This window comes from Cinclus cinclus, chromosome 15 (assembly GCF_963662255.1).
Source record: "Cinclus cinclus chromosome 15, bCinCin1.1, whole genome shotgun sequence".
Lineage (NCBI taxonomy): Eukaryota > Metazoa > Chordata > Aves > Passeriformes > Cinclidae > Cinclus > Cinclus cinclus.
In genome coordinates, this window is record NC_085060.1 from 14,823,457 (window position 1) to 14,843,416 (window position 19,960).

General features: G+C 46.0%; 1 protein-coding gene across 1 annotated transcript in view; it reads left to right on the forward strand.

The window, feature by feature from the left end:
* SH3BGRL (SH3 domain binding glutamate rich protein like) overlaps positions 1-19,960 on the forward strand; it is a 30,765-nt gene that overhangs the window by 1,348 nt on the left and 9,457 nt on the right. The window lies entirely within an intron of this gene.

Sequence of the window (19,960 nt, forward strand, 5' to 3'; positions counted from 1 at the left end):
TTTGTTAAATTTGATGCCAGCGCTGACAGTGCTGGTGATGAAAAGCAGAGGATTATTTCATTCTGATCTGGGGAGGGTCTTGAAATCGTGAGTAGCTCATTCATAAAAGGGATTTCTGCTGCGTTCATACACAATGATCATCTGGAAGGAAAACAGCAAAAAAAGTAATCCTTTCTTTCTAATGCAGCTGTTAATAGGTTTCAAGTTGACTGCTTCAGTTGCTGTAGATTTTTATCAGCACCCTCTTCATGGCACCGATTGATTTCTGTCTGTCTGGTGATACTGAGCTCCAGGGGTGCAAGCACAGATCTCAATCCCAACTGTGTTTTTCTGGTTGTAAATTAAGTTTTTAATTATTAGCTTAGTGTTTTCTACAGTGCTGCCTGGTCCTTGTGTGGGTTGTGCCTGTTACAAAGCTCCAGTCTGACTAACTGCTGCCTTTCAGGCTCCTTTGTGCATCCCTGCCTGTGGAATTTGAGTGTAGAGTTGGTGTAGTCGGTTTTTTTGGGAATTTGACTGTAATGTGCACATAATTGCCAGTTTTATGACGTGTATATTTATATATATACACACACACACATACACTCATGCCTGTGTCTAAAGCTGGAGCAGCTCAAGGGATCTTGTGGTAATGAGCAAGACTTGCACGTTCTTAGATTCCTGCATGCACTGAGGGTGTTTCTGTTGGCAGCACCAGCCCAGCACCTCATTGGGTGATGTTTTCTTTCCAGTATAAGAATTTTAATCTATGTTTCAACCTAAAGTAAGACAGAGAGGCACCTCTTTGGAGGGAATGGGAATAAGTTGTTTCTGTAGCTCTTAAAATCATTGGTGAGACAGGCTTTGCTTGGAGGACCAGAGAAGCCTTTCTGGATGCTGAATTTGAAATAACCCATTCCAAGAATGGAAAATCCACATCAGAGAGGATTGCTACAGAGAGATGAAACAGAGACAAAGCTGTTAGCAGCAAAGTGACTGAACTGGGTAACATCAGCCTGGGAAGGGCTCTCACTCCTGCTAAGTCATCTTTGTACTGTAGTGACACCCAGCACTGTGTTATTTTGGGTTTTAAAAGGCTAATTTGCCCAAGTAGAAGCAAACCAGAAATAAGTATGAAATTCCCTCCTTCCTGCCCCATTTCTGTAAGCTGAAGAAGCTTTTGTGAGACTGGAAAGTGTCTCCCACTGAAGGGAAAAGGGTTGAGATTGCTTCACACCTCACGCCCTGGGGCTGTGAGTCTTGGAGGGTGCCCAAATTTTGTGGTCTATTATTGGCCAAGTCCTGCTTTGTTATATGGTATAATTTGCCACATCACAGAGTATAAAATGTTTCCCCAAGGCACTTTTCTCTATAATGTTTATATTCAGTATGATGTGTCTGTGCACTCTGTGAAGCTCATGTCTAAGCAAAGACATTTTATGAGTGTGTTTCAAGGGATTTCTGGAAAGTATGATGATTGACGTCTTGTCTGGCCTCCTATAATGTGGTATTTCCAGCACCAGTTTCCTGCTGTGTTTGAAAGTCTTGCTTGGGAAGTGGCCCCTTGTCTTTAATCTTCCTCACTGTGGATGCTGTGCCGGCGAGTTGTGGCTGGGCAGGGATGCACAGGGGTTGTAATTAGGAAGATGAGGTGAGGATGTCCACATGGGAATGTGCACGTGGAACTGCTGTCCAGGAACCTTCCAGCATGGCAGGCAGTCGAAGTGAGCAGTGTTCTGAGCTCAGCCTGGGCCTGTGGTGGAGGCTGCAGACAGAAATGAGATGCAAACACTGCATTCGGAAGTGCGGGAGCGTTGCAGGAGCAGGGACTGTGCTGGCTGTGAGAAGGGTTTCACTGCACCCTCCCATTCAAATCCTTCAGGAGGTGGAAGGAAGAGAGGCCTGGGAGTCATGAGACTCTTGCTCCTGGTAGAAGAGGATACAGGGGGGGAAGAAGCTGAATGGCACAAATCCAGTGTGTGATTTTCTCCGCTTTTTGTTGATTTTGGGGCAAGAGGTTGCCCAGCACCAGAATCCCTTTCGTCCTGAAGGCAGCTGGATTGCCCATTTTATTGATCTCATGGGGAAGGGAACCAGCTGCTTAAATTCTACTTGGTTTACAAGTGTGCATTTGTTGCCAGCAGCTGCAGGGACTTTGGGAGAATTGTACCTGTTCATCCAACACCCCCCTGCAGTTGCACAGGGGTATGGTTGAAACTGGAGGCTGTGGCTGTGGAACTGAAGTGCCAGCACTGCGTGTGGTGGGCTGAGCTCTGCCCTGTGCCACTGCCAGTGCTGTGGGCTGTGGAAACTGCCACATTAAATGTCTGGTGTCCAGATGCTCCTTGGAGCCAAATGCTCCATCTTTGTGATCTACATCCCACATTTCCATCTCTCCCAGCTCTGCCCTCCTCCCTTGTTTTGATGGCTGTGTGAGTGGTTTTCTTTCCTTGCTTCCTACTGCGAGTGCAGACAACGTAGAAAGAAGAGATGTTCTCTCAGACTCCTGTGTTACACAGACCTGCTGCTGTTCAGGGATGGTTTTAGAGAAGAAAGGAAGTTTAAGTTTATTTTTCATTCACAAAATTAAAGATGTGGGGGGTTCATATTTTTCTTGTATTGTCTTCTTGCTTGGGATAGGATCTAGGTCTTCTCCTTCCGACCTCCCTGGAAATTAAGAGGAAAAGGGCCCATGGTCTGGAGAATGAGCATTTGCTTACAAGTAGTCTTCTCTTTTCCCAGTCAGGATCAGATAATTTGCTGGTGCTACTGGAGACATGTAAGCAGTAGCAAGTGCTTCCTGGAGCATTCCAGGGAAGGAGAGCTCTGGAGAAGAGCTGAAAGTGATAAAGAGCATGTGTAACCACGCTGTTCAACAGCTCAGGGCTTTGGGAGGGCTGGCAAGGCTGCTTCATCCTTCTGAAGTTTGAATCCCAGGGAAGTAATACATGGAGAGGTGGAGATTGTATAAAATTAGGTTTTGCATTTATAGCCCCCAAAGGCCTTTTTTTCTCAGATGTCACAATAAACGCAAATAATGCCACCCTTACAAAGAACGAGCAGAGTCTGTGTGCTTTGTGTTTGTGTTGTTTGGCTGCTGCGACGTTTCATGGAATCAGAGAATCATTCAGGTTGCAAAAGGCCTCAAAGCTCATGAGTCCAACGGCTTTGCCGTGGCAGGAGGTGGCTCTGGGGGGAAGTGCAGCCACCGCAGGGTGGCTCTGTGCATGCAGTCCTTACCGGTGTGGATCACAAGTGCCCCTTGTGCTGCCACGTTCAGGGTTCCCAGCGTGCTGTCCCAGCCCGGATGTCTGTGGTCATGCTTGTCGCTGCGGAAGCCTGGAGCAGCGGCAGCAGATGGTCAGGAGCAGCTCACGAACTTCCTTGGGCTGTCTGGCAGAGCAGTTCATGTGGCAAGAACACACTGATACAAGTCTTTGGTAAATAGTCTTGTACCGTGGTGCAAGTTTAGGTAGATGCACGTATTGTGGGGAAATATGCTGCGTCTGTAGTTGAAAAACAATCTCTTGTGTATGTATTTGTGATACTCAGCTCATGCAGTTTGTATACCTTGGATGAAAACTGACTTGTTAAGCTAGGTATTGATTTTTAAACCCCTCTCCTGTGGAAACATAATACGTGTGAAGGACTTCTTTGGATATCCAGTGCTCACGAAACAAGAGTTTCTCCCAATAAAATGGTAGGAGTTGTTCTGAGTTAGAGCTTTTGCGATGGAAGACAAAATCTGTAATACGGCTCAAGCTCGGATGTATTCCATCTGCCTCCTGAGTTGTTTTTTTGTAAAGTCATTCTTCCAAACTCGAGATAAGTCAAATATTTTTCTTAAAATATTACATTCAAATTTTTAATGGAGCCAGAGATTAAGTTGGCTGCAATTGTTGCAATAGTTTTAATATATCAAAACAAAAAACATTCTACTGTACTTAACTAAAACCAGTTTCTGACAGCAGGAGAAAGATGGAATATCATACAGTTAAAGCCAGGAAAGGCTTTTTGCTGAAGATTTTTCTAGGTTGTATATGCAGGTAAAGACAGTGTTTATTCTGAGGTGGTGCATTAGGATTATGTCTCTGCTTGGGAAGAAGAGGCAGATTTTGGGAAGAGGCTGGATTCTGTCAGCTTGTACAGGCTTTCCCTTGAACGCTGAACTGCAGCACGCTCTAAGACAGGATTCACACAGTGTCATGTCAGAGCTGAGCACTTGCGGGTTTTAAATAAATGTTTACAGAGTTGAGTACAGAATTTTCTTTGTCCTGGGGCATTAAAGTTACACTCAAAAAATTCCTATAGAAATAAGTGAATTGGCATCTGCGTTAACGAGCAGGGGGTGCCAAGACTTGAGTCTCTGCAAGGTTATTCTTAGTCCTTCCAGGAAAAGAGGAATTGGGGAGAGGGGAGGAAAAGGGAACTACACCAACATTGACAGAATTCAGCTGTTCAAGGTCAAAACAGAATTGACATATTCCCCTCTATGACAAAAACAAGAGCTACAGATGCATCGTTACCATAGGCAAAGGGAGGCGAGCTCTGCCTGTTCCTTGTGCTCCCCAGCCTTGGAAGCACCAATCTCAGTTCCTGGCACTGACTGGAGAGCTGGACACCTGAACCAAATCCACATCTTATATCAATATTCTGCTATTCATGAATGTTTCTGCTTAAACATGAAAATGCAGTGTAAACGCCATTTGTTTAATCCTGGCTGTACACAGGGGAGACTTTCCGTTTATGATTAAATGGAAATGCTTTTGTTGGTCAGATATTTAATCGTGCCTGAAAGAGCTTTAATTGTAATGCTTATCTGCTGTTGTTATGTCCCAGAAAAAAAAAAATACCTGCATCCAGGAGCACGTCCATCCTGGGACACCACCTCCAGGTCAATGTTCAGGCCATTTTCTAACACTGGAAAGGCAGCAGAGACTGAGCAGTGAGACTGGGCATTAAAGCACCAGAAAAAAATGTGAAGGGTCAGCATCCAACTGGCCTGACTGAAGTTTGTGCTCTCAGGATACAGCTGAAGTTGTTTTCACATCCTGACTTACAGCTCCTTCCTGGACTTGGTTTACCCTGTGAGACGCGGATGTGGTGATTTATTTCTTTAATTAATGATCTGAAGTTGAGTTTTTCTGGGACTGTTTCTGTGCATGAATCAGCCTCTCCAGAAATTCTAAAGGCGCTCGAGTGTAAAATTTTAACTACTACCTGTTACTTGATTGCTGGAGTGTTGCAGTGAAGAGAGGAGCCAAAGGCAGCTGTGGTTTGAAAAGGATCTCAGGGAAATCAGGAGCTGCGAGCCATCTTCCGGTGCTGCACAAATGGGTTCTGTTCTTCATTGGGCTCTGTCCCAGCAAATGCATGGACAGAGACAGAGCAGGAAGGACGATCAGTGCAGTGTCAGAGCAGAAAGCTGTGCCTCACACCTGAGCTACCTGGAGCATAGGAGGGAGGGTGATCTGTAATATTGAATCCCTGGACTTCTGGAAAGTTTTGGACAAGCGTTAGCCAGGTTAAAAATATTTTGTTCCAGAAAGAAACTAATCTGCTGTGGGATAAGAGAAAAGGATTATTTATTTTCTTTTTGGTTTACGTAATTGATTGCACATCAGTTACGGAAAGCTGGTAACAGTCAAGATTTGGAAGTGCACAGGCAGCCTTTACAATCTGCAGAAATGACCAGGAGATTCCCACAGAGATCTGTGCTGAACTCTAAGCAAACAGTGCAAGAACAACCTGCTGTTGCTGTCCCAGCTGGAAAACTGGAAATTAAAAATGGTTGTTCTGTGCAAGAACGAGGTTTAAACTCTGCTAAAATACTGTTTAGCTGAGAGGTCTTTGAGCCATACTAGGTAATTCTACAAAAATACCATATTCATGGCCATGAAAAGCAAACAGAATGTCAGGGATGTTTATGATTGGAAAGGGCAAAAGGAAAAAAAACCCACTGTATAAATGTGTGGTGAGTCTGTCTTTAGTAGACTGGAATTGTTGTCTTCAAATGATATAAGAAAGTGAGAAAAGGGAAGAAAGTAGGGTGAGGTGATCACTGTAGGAGGAACAACCAAATAAGGCAGAATTAGTGGATAATAAGGTAGAAGCTGTGGCTGCCCCATCCCTGCAAGTCTCCAAGGCCAGGTTGGATGGGGCTTGGAGCAGCCTGGGGTAGTGGAAGGTGTCCCTGCCCATGGCAGGGGGTGGCACTGGATGGGCTGTAAGGGTCCTTCCAACCCCGGCTATTCCATGATTCTGCAGATTCTGCAGTTGAGAAGGAAAGAGCTGAAAAGTCTGAAATGTGATAACATCATGTCAGGCATGGGAGAACAGGAAGGGATTAATAATAACTTTTCTTAATGTAACGACAGGGGAGAGCTAGTGAAAGCAGTAGGTGGCAGGTTCAAAGAAATAAATGCTTTGTTTGACAACACAGATTTCAGGGAGGAACTCCCTGCCAGAGGACATGGCGTACTGCAGAAAGTGCATGGGCTCAGGAAGCAGTGAGACAAATTAAGGGGAAAAGTCTATTAAGGGCTATTAAACATTACTACTGCACCTCTGACTCAAAACTGTGAATTACTGCAGACTGGGAAGAAAGCTGGATGTGTTGTAGCTCTTTGTGCTCAGTCTTTTGGCATGGTCTTCCCTGGGATCTGTGACCAGTGGAGACAGGAGGCTGGGCTAGACAAGTGTTGGACCCAACCCAGTAAAGCTTTCTTCTCTTCTTGAATGAAGTTGGCTCTGCTCCCAAAAATATGTTAACAGTTTGCATTAAAAAAAATTAAGACCATGTTGTCCAGGAAAATGTTTGGTGGAAAATAATATATGTGTGTGTTTGGGATATGCTGGGTCGGTGTCTCAGCATTTCTTACACACGAAACAAACGTGGTGATTCTGAGACCAGCATCATTGTGCAGATGCTGACACACTGCATGTTTAGCCCATGTTCAGGGTAGGTGATCAGACACCTCTCCTGCCTTAGGCATAGATCCAAGTCAACTGGAAAAGCCTGATGGAAACAGCTAACAAAGACTCTGGGAAAAATAATCACAGTTTTCACATAAACCCACATTTTTATGGGAATACGCATTGCCAGGCAGGTTTAAACAGCACATCTGTATTCACCTCATGGGATCAACCTCTGGCTGTGCTTGTATCGTTGGGAATTCTGCCATGGACTACAGCAGGACAAGATTTTTATTCCTTAGGAAACACTTAATGCTCCTTATCCAGGACATTCCTGTGCACATGTTGCAAATGTATTTGGCCAGAGCAGCAGCTGCAGAACAACTGGCAGAGCAGGAAAGGAGCAGAATAACTCTGTGAAGGAATTAAAATATATCCCAAAACATTTTCACTGGACATGGATAGTAATGAAGTTCAAGTGAAGCTGATTTATGGCTAGTAGGTGTTTGGTGTTTTGGTTTTTTTTCCCTAGGCAGGAAATACAATATATGTGAATAGAAATATAAGGGAGCAGGTTTGCAAATTTCCTTGTTAGTGCTCTGCTAATCCTGATTAAGAACTGGAAATTCCACCCTGTAATGCAGATAAACAAGCCCCTTGGTTCTGGTAGCTCAGTCCGTGGAACCTTTGTGCCTGAGCAGTCTTCTTCCAAATTTCTGTTCCCTTCCATCACATTAAAATGTACCAGGAGGTCCCTGTGAGAGCCTCCCTTCACCTGCAGAGGTCTGGGGTTTGTGGTGCATGCTGTGGAAAGATCAAAGTAAATCTGTAACGCAAACTTGGGAAGTGTTCCCCTCAGGAATTCACACCTGGATGAACTGAGGAGCAGCTGGACAGACAGCTCCATCTTCCATGGAATGATTTGGGACCTAAGCTGGCAGCTTGGAAGGTTGGGAGAGCCATCACCTCCCACTTCCAGCCATCAGCATTAGGCTGAGACTGAGGAACAGCAGGGGAATGAAGCCATTTTGGCTGCTTGCCCAGGCCTGGAGAACTCCATCCTACAGCAAATAAACAGCTGGGGACTTAAACGTTGAAAAAAATAAAATGCAGTGTGTATTTATCTTAGTTTCTGATTGGGGTGAGCAGATGCTGGCTTGCACTGAGGCAGAAGGAGGCTTGTGGTTTAGAAAAAAAAAGGCAGAAAAAAAAAAAGCACGATGACAAGAGGGATCTATAAAATTTTAAAAAGACTGTGGGGAGTTGCAGAATGACTCCAGGTTGTGGCTCCAAGGCACGGGCAGCATCCAGATGAGTGCTCCTGCTCTGGGGTAAGGTGGCACTTCCCTGTGGCCTGCAGGGATGCAGTGGGTGAGAGCAGCCTGGTGATGGGAACAACCTCTCTGTTTTGGAAAATGCTCCATTTTGTTAATTCTTCAGAGAGTCACTTCAGGATGTCTCCTGAGCAGTTCTGAGAGCAAACCCCCAGGCACTGGCCTTCATGCCTATGGCAGAGCTTGGCCAACTCTGTATTGTTTCAGCTGCCCGAAGTGTTAGAAACTGCAGTGAGGCCAGGTCTTGTGAGAACAATTTCTGTCTCCCACTTAGAGACACAGTTCTTAGACAGTATTTTGTCCAAGTAACATAAATAAGGATCTGAGGCCTTCAGGGTGATTCACATTTGAAATGTTACCCAGGGCAATTAATTACTGGTCAGAAAACTGCTGCTCATAAGGGCTGTGCTCTGCTGAATCTTTCCTCTCCAGGATGTTTTTGGGATGCTGTTCTGTCTCAAGACAGCCTGGCTGTTCTTGCAAAGAGAAGGGAAATTTTTATATAATCCATATCTTTTTCTCTTCCTTTGTATTATGATATTTAGGTATTTTAATTAAGAAAAAAGCTTTGTTTCTCTTCAAAAAATTACTTGGTTTAGTTTTAGAACAGCAGTCAGCAAAAAGGCTCTTTGTTAGCTAAGATCTGTGGTATATGTATTCTTCAAAGATAAATAGTAATACATATCAGAAGCACCTGGATCCCTGAGGCCATGTTGTATTTCTTCTTAAAGTAGTCTTTTATTTAAAGAATAAATGCCTGGCAATATAAAGGCAGTGAAACAGCAATTAATGCTGTAAACTTTTACTCCTGTTGGTTAATTTAGCCTCTGTGTGCTAAACCATACAGGAAATAAACTTTGCTTTTATTGCAAACCACAGGGGCCTCGTGCAGAACTGTCTGTGCTTTTAACTCCTTTCCTAACCACAGTTCAGCTCGTCACAGAAGCACAACCAGACCTGTTTTCCCTCTCCTGTGCAGGGCTCCTCATCCCCAGCAGAAATCCACAGCTTCTGAAAAAATAATTACAGGAGCAGCTGTTTCAATAACCCCCCCCCCCCCCCCCCCAGACTGGAGCCCTGCGTGTGTTATTATCTCAGGCTGATTCCCTGGAAATATTATTGGAGTGCTGGGCTGATGTGGAGGGTCTCAGGGGCACTGAGGTGGGACCTGGCTGCTTGTGTCTGTTCTTACAGATGGAGTTGCTGCCAGCATTGCACAGACCCGTCCTGGCATCTCTGTGAAGCTGAAGATAAAGGAGAAATAATTCTTCTGGCTTTCAGAAGTAGTCTGGCTAAAGAAACAGATCTAGAGCCTGACAATGGGGGTGAGATCCAGACTATCAGAACTTTTTAAAGCTTCCAGAGCAAGCAGTCAGGTGACCAGCAGCACCTTCAGGGCCTTTCCCTGCTTTTCTCAGCCACAAGGTAAATGTCTGAATATTTAGGAATATATCATGTGTCAGAGAGTTGTCTGTATCTTGTGATACTGAGCCTCTCTGTCTTGTTGGAAATGAGTTTTGTGTGTGGTAAATTGCTTTACAGTCCATGTGAAAGCCTGTCTGTGGGGCTGGGCTGTGGTGTATTAATACTGTTTGTAGAATCAGCCAGAAATGATCCCTGAAAGTAAAGAAGCCATGATTTGAAAAAAAAAAAATATTCCTAATGACTGACAGCTCAGGAAATGGAGCTCTAAGAGGTGAAGAGAAAATTGTTCAAGGAGTCTGTGACAGAGGTAGCTTGGACTTAAGGACTTTTTTTTTCATCCACATAGCAGAAGTTCCCCCTTCCCTGTTTTGTGACTCAGTGAGATGCTGAGGCTGTGGAGACCCCAGGAATACACAGAAGAGCTGGCTGTTGGGTGGAAGTGCTGCCAGCCCCTGCCCCTCAGCCCTGTGCTGTTCAGGACTTGTTAGTTTGGTACTGGGCTTTGGGAGGAAAGGATCTGTTAGTTTTTATTTAACCCAGCCCTGAGTTTGGATGCTGTGACAAGGCACATGGAGACTTCCAGGGAAACTCAGCCTGCCAAGCTCCACATCTGCTGCAGAAAACAACTGTGTGTCATAAATGAAAAGTTCATATTCTGCTGCTGCTTATGCTTTGTCAGTGCATAACTGAGATAATGGAGTCTGTATTCCACAGTAGGAAGCTCGCTCTCTGTTGGTTTTGGACCAGACAAGCAGTTTTCAAGCTTATAAAAGTCAAATGCCACAAGACTGACTTAGAAAATTGCCAAGGGTCAATTTATTTAGTATTGCAATGGTGGTGTTTTCCTTTGGATGATGACAATTCTGGGTGCTTGATGTCAGTGGTTATAGTTAAAGCTGTGGTTTGCCATACATCAGTGGTCTTTACATCCTCACCTAATGGAAAGTAAGAGGAAGCCTCGGTCTGGAAGCTTGATTTTGCAAGATATGTTTATTCTGGATAACTTCAGTCGTCATTAAAAAAAGTTTAAAAATCGTCCTGATAAGTGAGTATTTGCAAATCCTTCCTGCTGCTGAGTAAGCAAAAGCCTGTGGCAGCAATGGCCCGAAGGGATGGTTTGATCCCTGCTTTCAGTCCTTACTGCTGCTGGGACAGGCAGTCCTGCCTGCCCTGGCTCATTTCTTCCCTTTGCTTGTGATGGCACAAGAATCCCCACATCAGCTGTGAGCTGGGCTGGGCCCCAGAGCAGTGCTGTGTGCCGTGTGACTGGAGAAGACTCCTGCCTCATAGCCTGGCACCGACCTCTGCTCTCTGACCAGGGACAGGACCCCAGGGAACGACTGGAGCTGTGTCAGGGAAGGTTCAGACTGGATGTTATAAAAAGATTCCTCATCCAAAGGGTGGTCAGGCTCTAGAACTGCTCCCCAGGGAATGGTCACGGACCCAGAGCTCCAGGAGCGCTTGGAGCGCTCTCAGGCACGACATGGGATTGTTGGGGTTCCTGTGCAGGGCCAGGATCTGGACTCGATGGTCCCTGAGGGTCTCTTCCAACTCAGGATATTCTGTGAGTCTGTGATTCTAAGAAGTGCTGAATCCATGCTCAGGGCAGGCCTTTGGAGTTGGTGGAGGCCTCTTTCCATAGGCCTGATTTGTGCAGGTTGAGTGTCTGCAGTCTGGGTAAGGAGCTGTGCTTCCCTGAGCGTCTCTCCCGGATAATCCCAGACCCGGCTGGGTGAGGTTTGGGAGCAGCCTCTGCAGAGCCCCTGCAGGAGGACAGGCAGGCTTTGGGTGTTGGAGAGGTCAGGCCTTAGGAGTTTGGAACTGCTGCCAGGCAGTGCCCAGAGACTTCCCTGATACTCAGGCTGCTTCCCGTGCAAAGTTCATCCCTAATCAAACACAGCTTCTGCTGGGGTTGTTTGCAGAGATCACGTGAAGGGAGGGGAGACTCCAGCTGCTGTCCCTGGAGCCCAACATGAGCAGAATGAAGTCAGGCACCCTCCATGTGTCCAATCAACCCTCCTTGTGTGAAGGGACGAGTGTCAGTCTGACACCTCTCCAGAGCTGGGACACCCTGGTGTTCAGCAGTTGGAAGCTTCAGTTGCATTCACTCTTTTTACTGTGTTCAGGCTCTTGGGTTGTGTACAAAAAGTAGGCAGGGAGGTTTGGTTCCTCTGCTAGCACCAGCTCCAGTGCTGCCAGAACTTCCTGGGACTTTCAGGTTTTAACTTCTCCCTTGCTCTGCTGCTTGCCATCTTGTGTTCTGTGTGCATGGATGTACAATGTAAAAAGGCTCACTGGCATCCCATGAGCAAACGTCTCTGTTTTTTGACTGATAATGGAATGAGATTTTAAATGTTAAAACATGGCATTAAAATCCCTGCAAGTGGAAGTTTTGGCTCCGTGGGGTTTGTCTGGTTTTGAAATCCAGGCATATAATCCCATTGGGCATTGCTGTCACTTTTCACAGAACTTTTAAAAAAAGGAGAAAAGGAAGGAAAAATTCCAGAGAAACAGAAAGACGGTGTCTGGATGCATGCAGAGTCTGTGTTTGGGGAGGCAGTCTTTGAGCACACCATGATTGCTGTGGGGAAGAGCTCTGGCATATCTTGACTTGTGAATGACTTTGACTTGGCAGGAGTGACCCTCTGTGAGCCTTTTCCAGAATGAACAGAAGCATCTAAAGCAGAGAATAGAGGGATGTGTCATTTCTGGCTGTGGTGGAGACACAGATATCCTGACTCAAGGAGAGTGCATTTGATCTGCACAGCCCCCTAAACACTCCCAGGAGTTTGTGAATCTCTGGTAGGCTTGAGACTGAGCTCTTGTGCAAAACAACTGGATGCTGCCTGTGCAGTCAGGAGCCTGGACAGGCCAGGAAATGCTGAGTGAGCAACTGAAAATGTGTTGGGGAGCAGCCAGGAAGGGAGTTAAGTGAGAATGCACTGCCACCCTTCTTTCCATGGAATCATGGAATATCCTGAGTTGGAAGGGACCCACAAGGATCAAGTCCAACTCCTGGCCCTGCACAGACACCCCCTCAATCCCACCCTGAGCATCCCTGGGAGCGTTGTCCAAACACTGGTGGAGCTCTGGCAGCTTTGGGGGTGTGACCGTTCCCTGGAGAGCCCTTTCAGTGCCCCACCATCTTTTCCTTGTAGCCAAAATAAGACAAAGATTTACTTCTGAATTCGGTGCTTCAGTAGGAAAAGAGGTGGAGTTTCAGCTGACAAAACCATTTTCATGTACTGGAACAAAATGTGAAGTTTATTAAATGGTAGTTTTAAACATGGGCTTCAGGTGCTGTTGATAAGATGTTCTCTCTTAGAATCCTGGTGACGCCACAATAGTCCTTGACAGGCAGGTGCTAAAGGATGAATGGAATGAAAGGATTCACCCCCACACACTTCCCCAGTGCTTAGACATCATTTGTTAAGGGCAGAATTTGCCTTAAGCTGTGATAATAACCTTGATCCTTAAGGTGCCTTCATGGAACGTAAACCTAAAACACATTAAAAAGTCATCAGGGCTTTGTTAGGCAGTGCTGCTGCTGCAGTGTGCCAGAAGCTGAGGAGATATAAATAAGGAAATGTTACTTGTCCTCCTACTTGACTAATGGATAAAGGAATCTGCTTTTGGCCACTGCAGGAGGAAAGTAGCTAAACAGACACTGGATGTTGCACCAAGACAGTTCTGATCTATTTGTGGCCTTTTAGTATCTTGTTAGAATTTGACTGTAGTCGAGGTGTGGTGGAATTGGCTGTACTGCGTGTCTGACACCAAATTAGTGACACTGAAAAATTCTGCTGGAACACTGAACTCAAACCCTCCTTGCTGCAGCAAGAGAGAAAAGGTTTCTTATTTTTTTCTTAACTAATTTCTTGAACTCCAATATCAAATTGGCAGTGTGGCACTTAGGAACCTGCTCAGCTGTGCTGGGCTGTGCCAACCAGTGGGGCCAGGCTGATGTTGCTGGCTGAACTTCCCAAAGCAGCTCAAGGGAACTAAATGCCAAATCCCCCTGGGACTTTATTCTCTCTGCAGTCTGTGTCAGAGTAAATAGAAGGGAGTTGGGTCTCCAAGAACCCTTGGCTCCCTTGAGAATCCAGATTCCCCAGACTTCAGTACGTGGAGATGACGTTAGCTTTCCTGTTTGGTTCTTCTGGTAGGAAAAAACTTGTGTGCACAAAGATCTTTGGACTTGGGTGTTGTTGGTGTGGGATTTGACAAGTTTTTAAGCCTTGGGTTATTGAATGAATGCAGTTACAATGGCATTATAATCCATGAGAGAAGCTTTTATTTTTGTTCTCATGAATCAGCTTTTTCATTTATGTAACTTTCTATGGTTTCTGGAGCAAGTTGTGGTCTTGTTTTGGGAAGTGCAGACCTTGTCCTTTGTTCCAGCTATAGTTTTGGCTTGTGTTCCACAATCTGGTCTGTGGGGTGGTACCTTATGCCAGGCTAAAGCCCTGTTGCAGACAGCCCATGTGTGCTGCCAGACGTGATGTAACCTCCAGGTTAAATTGCAAAACCATTTTGGTAGCCTGGATTTTCCCTCAGCCTCACTCTTGAGTGGTGGTCCCTTTGCATCCTTTCACCTTTTCTAGCTTTTAAAATGTGTCTTCCAAACCCACACATGAGCTGCAGCAATGTGGTTGTTGCTCTCATTAGGACCTGGATCTTGTTCTCTCCTGCCCCATGTCTTGGGCTGGTGATGCTGACACAGCCCAGGGTCAGTGGGTGCCTGGTGGTAAAAACCATTTTCAAATAAACCAGTTTTAAGCTATTGTGGTCTAACCACATCAAACCAGTGCTGCTATGCAGGATTCATGTGGAGATTGCCATGGGCTTTCTCAAAGAACCCTGCAGGGAGAGAGTCAGTACATATGGAGTCCATCTGGACACTGCTGAATTTCTGGAAAATGAAAAAAAAGAGCAGCACAAGTCCAGCGTGAAGTTTTCCAGCCTCCTGTGTTTGATTTAGGTCCCCTAAGTTCATGGTGGTTTTGCTGTGTTTGTCCTCAATCTCATTCCCTGCAGACCAGAACCCATCGAGAGAGACAACGATGGCACCGCTCGTGTAATGCTCTGCTTAAAACAACCAGAACAAAGAAGTGCTTTGAGTTCTGTGATGATAATTACCCAGACCTAAAAATAAGCAGACGTTCTACCACGCAGGGAGAAATAAGAGTGAGACAGGAATTGCTGGGAGACACCTGGCAAAGCTCTGATCAAGCCAGGTCATTGCTGGAGTTGCCTGCAGGTTTCTCACCCTCTGGCCACATTTACAGTGGCACCACCAGAACTGGCACATTGGATTTTTAAGCTAATATGGGGGGGGAGGAGGGGGTGTGGAATTGGTTTATTCATACAAATAAAACCAACGAAACCACTCTAGACAAAAAAAGCAGCTTCTGGAATATGAGAGTAAAAGCAAGGAAAATTGTGATGGAGGCCAGGACTGAGGCTGCTCAGAAGGGAGCCCTGCTGCCGTGTGCTGGGGTGCGGAACGAGCTTAGGGGGTGTCAGGAATCTGTGACATTTAAATCCGTGGCTGAGCTGCTGGGCTGTTTAACTCCTACAAATTAGGGTGTAGTGGGAGGAGAAATTCTAAGCATTTTGCAGCTCATTTGCAAGGATAAGCTTCTGCATTAGGGAAGGTCATTTGAGAAATTAGGTGAGACAGGTAAAAACCAAACCAAAACCCCCAATAGTTTTTACTCTCATTCCAAAAAGTGGCAGTGGATTGTGGCAATGTGGCCACAGCTCAGTCCACAGGACACCCTGTGACAAGTCAATTTGTCTTGGCAGCACTTGGCATTCCTCATGCTGCCCATTCCTCCCAGGAAAATCACTTCCTGGGGATTTCCACTTGGCTGCTGCTGGCTGCCAGTGGAGTTTGCTGAACATTTCTTGCACTGTACTTTTCTCATTCACTGCTTACATCATCTTCAGAAGACTGTGAAGCTTCTGGAGAACTGATGGCTACAAGTCTGGCCACAACCAGTAGCATCACCTGGAGTTTGGAATTCACCTTCCTGCACAAAGCAGCCCCTCCTGGGATTTAAAGATTTGCTTCCACTGAGAATAAAGCACCATCTTTAAAACCATCATTGGCATGCAACACATCTGTTTTAAAGCTGTAATTGCTTTTGCTTAGATGGAACCCAGAAGGCTGGAATTGGAAATGGAAAAAAAAAAATCCCCTTTTAAATGTGCTATTGTCTTGAAATTGGACTGAGAAATGTAAAAGATCAAATGTGTAAGATTTGCTCTAAGGTGTTCACTGTTGTCCTGGTGGTGGATCCCAGCTGTGAGGTTGGGAGAGGCAGCTCAGGACACACCAGGAGCTTGAAAGAAATCACAGAACCATGGAATTATTATAGTTGAAAAGACCTTTGAGATCATAGAGTCCAACCATCAACCCAGCCCCGTGTTTATCACTAAATCATGTCCTCAAGTGCCACATCCACACATTCTTTAAACACTTCCAGGGAATGATAACTCCACCACTTCTCTGGGCAGCCTGTTCTTATGTTTCATAACCATTTCCATGAAAAACTTTTTCCTGATTCCTACTCTAAACCTTCCCTGGTGCAACTTGAGGCTGTTCCTTTTGTCCTGGTCCTATAACCAATGACATAACAACGGCTGGGAACATCATAAGAAATCTCATTACAATTCTTTTAAATCTTCCCAATAAAGCATGAGCCATTTAATCCCATCATTGGGAAAGCAATTAATGAAATCTATGTTTTTTCCCTGCATGGAGGTTGGGACACAGGAGTCACAGAAGTGGTTGAGGAGCCCCGTGCCAAGGGCCAGGATGGCAGAGCCACAGTCAGCAAGTTTGTTGTTGGATCAAAACAGCAGCACTTAGACTGTAAACTTATTTTATGAGTTCCAGTGGTCCCTAAATAGATTTCCAAAACAAGTCTATTGTCCAACAAGGGATTTATTTATAAACTGAAAAAATAAACTGAAAAGACCTGACTGAAAAAAAAAAACAACCCAAACCCCTTCTTGGCCAGCAGTGTGGACTGGACTGTGCTCTGTGTGTGTGTCTGTGGACACCAAATGACATAGACCCTTCTGTGAACTTCAGTTCCAAAAAGTGTTTAAAATTAGTGTTTCCCTGCAGTGGGGTGGTGCTGGGAGAAGTTGGCTCTTGAACAGCCAGCACAGTCCTAGCTGGAGCTGAGGCTGGAATGCTGCCTGCTCACTGGACCAAAGTCCTGCAACATCATCCCTGTCTCCTTTCTGCTTATTATCTTTTAGCTGAGTTTTTTTTTTTGTTTGTTTGTTTGTTTTGGTTTTTTTGGTTTTTTGGTTTTTTTTGTAATGGGTAAAGATTTGGAAGAGAATCTAAAATGTTGCAGCATTTTCTGGAAAGTTTATTCCTGCTTTGGGGTTAAAATTTTATTTTTGATGGGTTGTTTTGTTGGCAAACATCACCTGCTTGTACTCTTTCTTGGCAGCTTTGATGTGGTTTATCTTGTGTTACTGACATCTCTGATGGGAGTTGATCTAAGAACAGTAAATTTGAATTTCTGTTCTGTACTCAAGTGAGGGGCAATACTTGTTCCCATTTCTACACTTATTTTTTTAATGTTATTTGTGCCCATGCTCTGTTGAAAGCTTAATGTTTCCGTGAACTGGAAAAGAAGGGAATCTTGATATTTAGTGGATTTCGTAGCACAAGATCACAGTGTACGATGAGACTTTGCTTACCCACTGATAACTTGCCATAAAGCTATTTCTGTTTTGGGACCAGACCCCAAAAGCCAAAACAAAGAGAAAATAGATTTATTTCATTAAATGTTCCTTTCAGTATATTCTTGGGAACGCCAGCAAGAAGTAAAATATCTCCACTCACCTTAGGAATTGTTTTTCTCCCGAGTGTGCGTTGAGGCAGAAAAACCAGGATGTGTTTGTGGGGTTGGGGTGAAGACACCTGTGAGCTGGGTGGGCATCTCTGTTCCCAGGTGGGGCAGTGGGGAGCTCCAGAGGATGCAGCCCTTGCTCCCAGCAGTACTGACTTCGCCTGCTCCCATCCCGTCTCCTTCCATCCCTCTGTCCATCCATCCCACTGGGATTTTCCCCTGATCTCCACCCATCAATTTTGCTCATTCCCTCCACTCCTGCCCCCAGCCTCTTCCCTTCCTCACAGCCGTCTGTCCATCCCTATCTTTATTTCTCTGTTCTTGTGCTTTTGCGTCTCCACAAATCCTCCTGCTGGTCCCGAGCCTCGGGACTGGTCCCGAGTGCAGGTCCCGAGCCTCAGGGCCCTGCTGGGCTCCCCAGCTCCTGCGCTGACTCCGGGCACGTTCCCGGCTCCCGCTGCTGCTCTCGGCCCTGCGCAACGTGTCAGGAGCACTCGGAATAAACAAGGATTTTCGTGTTTGCCAACTGCAGCGAGCTGCCCTTCACGGGCCAGCGTGGCCTCAGACATGACAGTTGTTTACGTAGGCTGAGGTGCGGGCTCTGGGAAGGCGCTGGCCGCTCTCCCTGCCTGCCCAGGCAGCTGGGAGAGCTTTGCTGGGAAGCGGGTGCTGCGCGTTGACAGGCGCATCCTGAAGAAAGGCTCCTCGCTCCTTCCCAAACATGGGCAGCAGGAACCATCTCCCAGGCTCTGTCCTGAGGAGAACGTATGCCCTTTCAAGTAAGACAAAACACCCTGAAGCAGCAGCAGACGTCTCTTGCTCTATTTTCAGCCCTTCCCTCCCAGCGCTATTCCACTGCCTGAGATTAATGGAAATTTTCTAAATAAAATCCCATAAAACAACGGGATCTGGCAGTGTGGTGTCCCTGCTGCCCAGAGGTTGGTGCCCTGTTTCTCTGGAGCATTTGCTGCTCTCATGTAAGTAAGTGCTCATCACCGTGGCTGAGTAGCTGGGAGAAAACGTTGTTGCTTAATCTTCCAACTTTTTTTTTGTCTGGCCAGAAAACAAGGGCTCCAGACTAATATTCCTCATGCACCAACACCATCCTTGCTTTTCTGTAGAGTTCTCTAGAGAGTTACCTCCCTTGACTACAGACAGCCTGAGAGCAATAAAGACTATACTTCATGCTTGCCTTACAATGGTGCCTTTTATGGCAGAAAAAAAAATACATTTCCAGCTTTGCCAGCTCTTCAAAAACCAACAGAGAGGGTTGTGATCACCCTTTGGAGCCACAGTCATCAGTCTGGGATGTGGTTGTACCTCCTGGAGCTGAAAAAACAACGCAGAGACTGTCCCACTGTGAGATGCTGGGAGGAGGGTGTGAGGATGTGTGTATGGCTAAGACAATTTAATAGTCAAAATGATGTAACAAAAATAAAACAACTTCTCAGGGAATCAAAATATTGATTCCTGTCCAACTCTGAGATCTTGTTTTACGTGGCAGAGTGTACAGGTTAACGGTAGAGTGGGTAAAAGCTTGGTTTTCTCTAATTCTTAATAATTCTGGGGTATGTCAAAGTGTGTTCTCACTAAGCAATGGATTTTGGACAAGTTAAGGATCTGAGAGTAATAAAAACTATGGATCTGAAATTTAGAGATTGTAGGAAATGGTTAATTAAAAACGAGGGGAAAAATTTACATTTACTACCAGGTCACAGTGACAGAAGAGGTTGCAATTCCAAAGACCTTTCCCTTATTTTAGCCCTACAAAACAGTTCATGAAGGAAGTGCTCCCTTCACAACAGAGAAAAGCTTCCCCTGCTTCTCCTGCTGCTATTTGAGGAAGGCAAAGAAACCTCTTACCCAGAACTTTGAGTCTGCTGAGAATGTTTTTATACAGCCTCTACACGAATTCTTTCCTCGGGGTGGTATTAACACCTCCAGTTTGATTTATTTTTAGCCACGATGAAAATTAGCAATATTCTGGTGTTTCAGGGTGCTCTCACAGCGAGTCCAGCGGCTCCTGTGCTGACGTGATCGGAGGAATTACACTGGCTTAGCAGGCAGCTTCCCTGCTGGAGTGGGAGCGCATTTCCCTCTGCCTGGAGAGCAGGATCGGTCTCTTTGTGCTGCTCTGAGCTGGATGCGCCCCTCCCGAGCTCTGCTTGAGCTCCAGACCGAGCCAGGGAGGGCTTGAACATTCCCTTTTGGATGTGCCGGGCTCTGTTCCCCAGCCCGCATCCCTGAGGGCTCTCCTCATACTCCCTGCTGCATGTGGCGCTCCCGGCGCAGCCAACCCCGTGGGTGCGGGGCCGTGCGGGCCGGGGCCCGGCTGGGTGCCCGTGGGTGCGGGGCCGTGCGGGCCGGGGCCCGGCTGGGTGCCCGTGGGTGCGGGGCCGTGCGAGCCGGGGCCCGGCTGGGTGCCTG